Here is a 6,757-nt window from a genome sequence, read left to right on the forward strand (position 1 = left end):
AGATCGCTCCTGAGAGACACAGCCAGAATACAGCAAACACAGAGGCGTATGCCAGCAGCAAACCACTGAATTGAGAATAGGACCCCTGTTGAAGGAATCAGAGAAAGAACTGGAAGAGCTTGAAGGGGCTCGCGACCCCTTATGAACAACAATGCCAAGCAACCAGAGCTTCCAGGGACTAAGCCACTACCTAAAGACTATACATGGACTGACCCTGGACTCTGACCTCATAGGTAGCAGTGAATATCCTAGTAAGAGCACCAGTGGAAGGGGAAGCCCTGGGTCCTGCTAAGACTGAACCCCCAGTGAACTAGATTGTTGGGGGGAGGGCGGCAAGGGGGGGAGGATGGGGAGGGGAACACCCATAAAGAAGGGGAGGGGGGAAGGGGATGTTTGTCCGGAAACTGGGAAAGGGAATAACACTCGAAATGTATATAAGAAATACTCAAGTTAATAAAAAAAAAAATTGGGTTTGGAGGCCAGCAAGATGTTTCAGTGGATGAGGAGGTGGACCACCAAACATGATCCCTTGAGTTTGATCCCAGCAAACATACTGACTCTAAAAGTTGTCCTCAGACTTCATGTTTGTACCATGGCTCAAGTTCACACACACACACACACACACACACACACACACACACACACACACACACCACCATCACCACCACCATCACCACCACCACCACCACCATCATCATAATAATAAAATATAATCAAACCAGACAAAAGAAAGTTTGCTCAGCACATACAGGGCAGACTCATAGCTTAACTCCTGTTTCCACCGCATAGAGATCAGCCTGGGAAAACCACTAGGCACACCGCGTTTCCAGCTTACACGTTGCCCTATTTCCGTGCACACTTTACTATTTGCTGCATGGTGCTGGGGACGCCTCAGTACTACAGTCCCTCCTCAGTGGCATTCATTCCAGGAGCTACTGGTGACTCAGGCCACACTCATACTCCACGCCCTGCCACTTCGCTCTAGACCCCACGATCGACAAATTTCCTTATTACTTAAGTCTAAAGGAGTTTCCTGCACCCAGTAGCAAGTACTGTGTCCGGAGCTTCAAGACTTGGTGGTCCTAGGTACTTCTACACAGGGCCTCAAAAATGCATATGTATTCACTACTGAAAATACATTTCCATGGGCCTACTATGTGCCAGGCATTCTCTCTGATTCTAGCAACAAACTGTGTCCATTGATCCCAATAACCTATGGCCCAGTCATCTGTCACAACTTTACTTAAGGAGAAATCTTTTCAGGTGGCACGGAAATTTCCATAGTGAGCTCTGTTTCCGCCCTCCCAACCCCCCGGCTGCCTCCTTGGCTGCCCTTCTTCCTGAACCTGGTCTACAAAACATACTGAGAAGCCCGTGTACCTCTGCACGCTCTGTGTTCCCCTTTGACACTCTGTCCTCTCCCAGCACTGGGTCCCGAAGCAGAGGCCACATCCTCATTCCCCACCAATTGTTCCTTTCAGCAGTAGCTTAGTCAGAACGTCCTCCTGTAGGAAGCACTCAGCCTCAGCGGCAAGTGCACGGCTCCTCTTTCTTCTTCCGTGGTGCTTGTGGACATACTTTCTAAGCAACCCCTGGGGGTTGGCTTCCATTGCTCTCCTGTGGGAACACAAAGACTTGGGGGGGGGTGCCTGCCCAGTACTACTTTATAGTATTACCTGCAAATCAGAAATCTGGAAGCTTCCCTTAAAGCACTTCTCTATCCCCACAACCAACCAGTCACTAGGTCCTATTAATTTTATCTTCAAAGTACACTTCAAATTCACCCACTTCTCTCTCTCTCTTCAGTCACCTACTGTCCTGATTCCTGCCTGGCCCCTCCCTCCATCCTATGTAGCTCAGCCAGAGAAGTGGAGAGCACATGTATTCACTCCACCAGTCCCTCCATTGAAAGTCTTAAGTGGCTCCCTGATGCCATGAGGGAAAACCCAAAACTCCTACACCACCTCAGCAGAGGCCCACGCGGGCTGAGCTGCCAGCTATGTACCTTTCAGCTCTTCTCCTCTCTCCCAGCCCCTGTGCCCAGCCTGGTGAGGGCTGCTCCCCTACTTGGGCATTCGTCCTGTCCTAAGCCAGTGTCTCCAACTTAGGTTTCCAGTCTCTGCTTGGAAGTCATATGAATCCTTCCTCACCTCAAGCACTAAATCAGATCTCCCATTTCTCACCACACTCTGCCCCTCTGCAAGCCTGCCTCAGAGTAACTGTCTTCCTAGAGCAGTCTTTAAAAGAGAGAGAGGGAGGGGCGGAGCCTGGAGAGACAGCTCAGTGGTTAAGAGCCCTGACTGCTCTTCCAGAGGTCCTGAGTTCAAATCCCAGCACATGGTGGCTCACAGCCATCTGTCATGAGAGTTAATGACCTCTTCTGGTGTGTCTGAAGACAGCTACAGTGTGCTCATATACATTAAATAAATAATATTTTGAGAGAGAGAGAGATTTTATGCACATAAGCATTCTGCTATGTGTCTGTGCACCATGTGCATGCAGCACGTGTGGAGCCCAGAAGAGGGTGTTGAATCCCCTAGAACTGGAGTTACAGACATTTGTCAGTCACTATGTGGCTGCTGGGAAACAAACCCGGCTTCTCTACCAGAGCAACAAGTGCTCTTAACCACTGAGCCACCTCTTCCGCCCCAGGAAAATACTTTGGCTCAGTCCTAGGGAAGTCACAGCCCTCTCCAAGCCCTTAGGTCGTAGAGGTAGGGCCTAGATGAAGACGAGACACACACACATATTAGTAGGAGAGTTAGTAGGGACATGAGTTGAAGAAACCATTGTCCCCTTCACATGGAGACGACCAGAGGAGAATGAAGAGAGAGAGAAGAACCAGAAGACAGACAAGCCTGAAACTGTTGTGCTGGCGTTTCGCCTGGTGCCAGCCATGCCTGAAAGCCTTCACGACCGGTGGTCTGGCTGTGGTGTGTGTTTCACTCTGCTTCATTGTGACTGGGCTAAGACAAAGCATAGAAGGGACACATTTAACCTGCTGGAACCCCGAGCCAGTGAAGGGAGCACTGGGGTACTCTCTAGAGGTCCAGCTGTGGTCAGGCAGGAGCAACGATTACTAAGAAACCCCCAGGCCGGGCCAGAGACATGGCTCAGTGGACGGAGTGCTTGCTTTGCAAACTCGAGGACCTAAGTCCAATCCCCAGAACCCACGTTAAAAAGCCAGGTGTGAGATGAGGATGTGACTCAGCTGGTAGAGCGTTGGCCTAGCACACGCAGCTCCCTTCAGCTCAATTCCCCAGCACCTTATAAACCATGGCACAAGGCTATGATCCCAGCATTCAGGAGGTGGAGGGAGGGGGGGGTCAGGAATTCAAGGTCATCCTTGGCTGTGGAAAGTTCAAGGTCAGGCTGGGCTGCATGAGGCCCTGTTCAAAAAATGAAGTGGAGTGGAGGGAAGGGGAGGGGAAGGGAGGGGAGGAAAGGGTTATAATCTCAAAGATGGGGAAATGAAGCAGGGTGATCCCTGGGCTCACTGAGCAGCTTGCCTAACAAATTCCAGATAGATAGATAGATAGATAGATAGATAGATAGATAGATAGATAGATAGATAGCTAGATAGATAGACAGACAGACAGATGGATAGGATGTCCTCTGGCCTATATACACACTCACACACATACACACTCATACACACACATACACACACACACTCATACACACACATACTCATACACACTCATACACACACACACACACACACACACACACACACACACACACACGGCTTGGTTCTTTCTTGCTCAGGATGCCATGAAACAGATGGACCACAGCAAACCTCCACCACGTCCCTTTGCCTGGACCCTCTTCCTGGGAGGGGATAATCCCAGCTCTTCCAAGGATGGGCAGCTTCCGGAACAACCGGCCCCTCCTAGGCCGCAGCTCCTGGCTCTACCCACTATTGGAACCTGAGGTCTCCAGTTTCCTTCCTTGCTTCCTAGAATATTCCAGAAAAGACCCATCACCCGTGGGGCGCGCCCAAGTCGCCAAGGTGACTGTTTACCCTCTGCCCTTGGAAACCATCTCCAGTGGTGGCACAGCTGCTACCCACAGCCACCCTCTACCCACAGCCCAGCCACACAGGCAAAGGCACTTCCTGCTGGTGCTGGCATCTACAGACTGGGTTTCCAACCTTTCCAGTCACTTCTGTCTACACAGATCTCCACGGCTGTGCTCTTACCTTTGGGCCTGGCTGGGAGTCACGTGTAAGCCACAGTCAAAACTTAATTTCTCCAGCATCTCAGCCATACATCGGCCAAGACCCCAACAGACATCCAGACCTAGAACAAGGCCTTGGGCTCTGGGCTCAGAGAAGCACGCAACCAAAGCCTACCTTCTCTGACAGCTGGGTGACTTCAGGTAAGTTGTTTCACCTCTCTAGGCCTCAAGGTTCCGCAGAGAGCATTAAGATACGCACTTCTCTGCCCTGGGCTGTTGTTCTAAGGAGAGCAATGTTACACCTGGGCCGGATTACATCCTCCATGACTGGAGAGCTCACCCTGTCCTGAGGGGACTCTGAGACCCATTTCTGACACCCCATGCCCCATTGGGTTGGAAGACCTTGCTTGACCCGGAAGTACATCCCTCTCTGAGGAACACCCTTCTTGGACAAGAGCAGGGGTTTAGAGATGACTATACACTAATTGTTCCCACTAATTTGATGAGGCCTGGGATGTCCAGTGTGGCTCTGACTCTTAACACACTATAAGTCCCTTGATACCACTGATGGATGTTCCAGTGGCCACTGTCCTCTCATGCTCCCTCCCCCTTAGCTGTACCTGTCCCTGGAACTAACTTCCAATTACACATGTGATCAATGGCTGGGAATTGGGTTCAGTGGCCTATGGCGTGTCACATCCTCCCTCTGGGAATCCTAAGATAGGAATATGTGGCCTAAACCTCAGGCACAGGAGGACCAAGTATGGAAACCGAGGCTAGGAAAATGAGCCTATGTCGTGATTTGTTGAAAGGCTCCCCGCACCTCAAGATAGCCCATACCAGAAAATACTCCCGGACACATGTGAGAATGTAGAGCCTCTGGGAAGGCTTTACTCAGATAGCCCCATCCTTGCAGATGGACCCTGCATGTTATTTGAGGGCCCAAAGAGTGGGCTTCCTCTGTTCACCACAGGAGGGTGACTTTTAGCTCCTTTGTGCCACAATCCTTCACAGGCCACCATCAAAAGCCTGAACTTCCGCTCCTTAGACACAACCCAGTCTCGGCAATTTTGTCACAGGATTCAGGAATCAACACCCCTGTCTTCTCCCGGTCCTGGCTTTTTGCTTTCTACGGTGCAGTCTGGGATCCCGGGGGGGGCAGGGAGAGGCAGAGCCAAGGCTGGGTCCCAGGATCAAGACAAGAGCACCATGAAGACCCCAGTTGTGTCCCGACCTCTCCATGCAGGGAAGGTTCAGTGTGTTCCCCTCCCCCCATCCTGCAAAGCTCTGTCCTCGCCCCAAGGCTACTTCTGAGCCTGCAGGCTCTGCCCTGCTTAGAGGAGCCCACCTGAGAGACCAGGTCCAGAATAAGGCCAGCAGGGACTGGAGCGGTGTGTACGAGAGACACTGGTGAGGACATCTCCTGCCCCAGAGGGGATCCAGGGCCAAGGTGAAGGCCTGGCCTACTCAGATCTAGGACAGTGACAAATCACTCGGTCCCTATCCTCAGAGGCCAGGGAGAACAGGCCTTAAAAAGAGAATTGCCTGTTCCAAATGCCCATGGAAGGGGGACAGCTTTGCCTGGCTGGGAAGGGGACAGAGGATCTACTCTCTCATGCCCCAAGTGAAGGCTTCTCAAGACCCTCTTGCTACCAGTGATGGTCCCCAAATCACGCTGAGAGCTCTTCCCTTGTCCTGCCAAGGTCTGGGCTCCAGGGAGGCTGGGATCCCCAGAGCCGGCCCTGCTTCCCAGAAGACAGCTCCAATGGGTCTTGCAGGTCCCTCTGGGTCAGTCTGAGATGCTTAAGCACCCAGAAACACCTTTAACAAGTGCCTCAGGGCACTCCAGGGTCCCTTGAAGTTCGGAAACCACTGTGAAAAGGGGCCTTCTTCCTGCTTTAATCCAGTGTCTTTTTATTGAGTATCTACTGTGTGGCTGACTCTGCTCTGGACCCTGGGGATATTTATAAGAACATACACAGTCCCTGACTAGACACAGGATCACCCACCCTGGGGGTGTCAGAATTCACAAATGACTGTGCCCATGATAGACAAGAAGAAAGGACAGAGTCATCAGGAAGACATCTCGGGAGAGGTGATGTCTTGCCGGAGAGCCGAAGGAGTCAGTTGCAGAACTGACCATTTGGTGGCACTGCCTCCTTCTGTCTCATGAGGACCTGAGGGGCCAGAACAAGTGGGAACAGGACAGAGAGGCCCAGCCTCCTCTGTCAGACAAAACCCTTCACCAGGGAAGAGTGGAAGGAAGTGGCTGATGAGATGGCCACATGTAAATAGACCTGTTCATCCCAGAGTCACTCGGGGAAACCTGCGGTCAGCTGCAACTTTGCTTAAGGCTGAGCTCCAGCCACCAGGAGCCCAAAATGGCTGAACAAACTTCATGCTTCACACGGGGGCCACCCGGCAATGAGTTCAAGGCCAGAGTATTTCTGTAAAGTCAAACCACAATAGGAAGGTGCACTCATAGTTTGTGGGGCACCCAGCACCGCACAGGGTGCCAGCCAGCAACCCAGAGGCTTAGCCTAGCGTAAGGCCAGGCAAGCTCGGCACATGCCCTGCC

Source organism: Rattus norvegicus, chromosome 5, assembly GCF_036323735.1.
Source record: "Rattus norvegicus strain BN/NHsdMcwi chromosome 5, GRCr8, whole genome shotgun sequence".
NCBI lineage: Eukaryota > Metazoa > Chordata > Mammalia > Rodentia > Muridae > Rattus > Rattus norvegicus.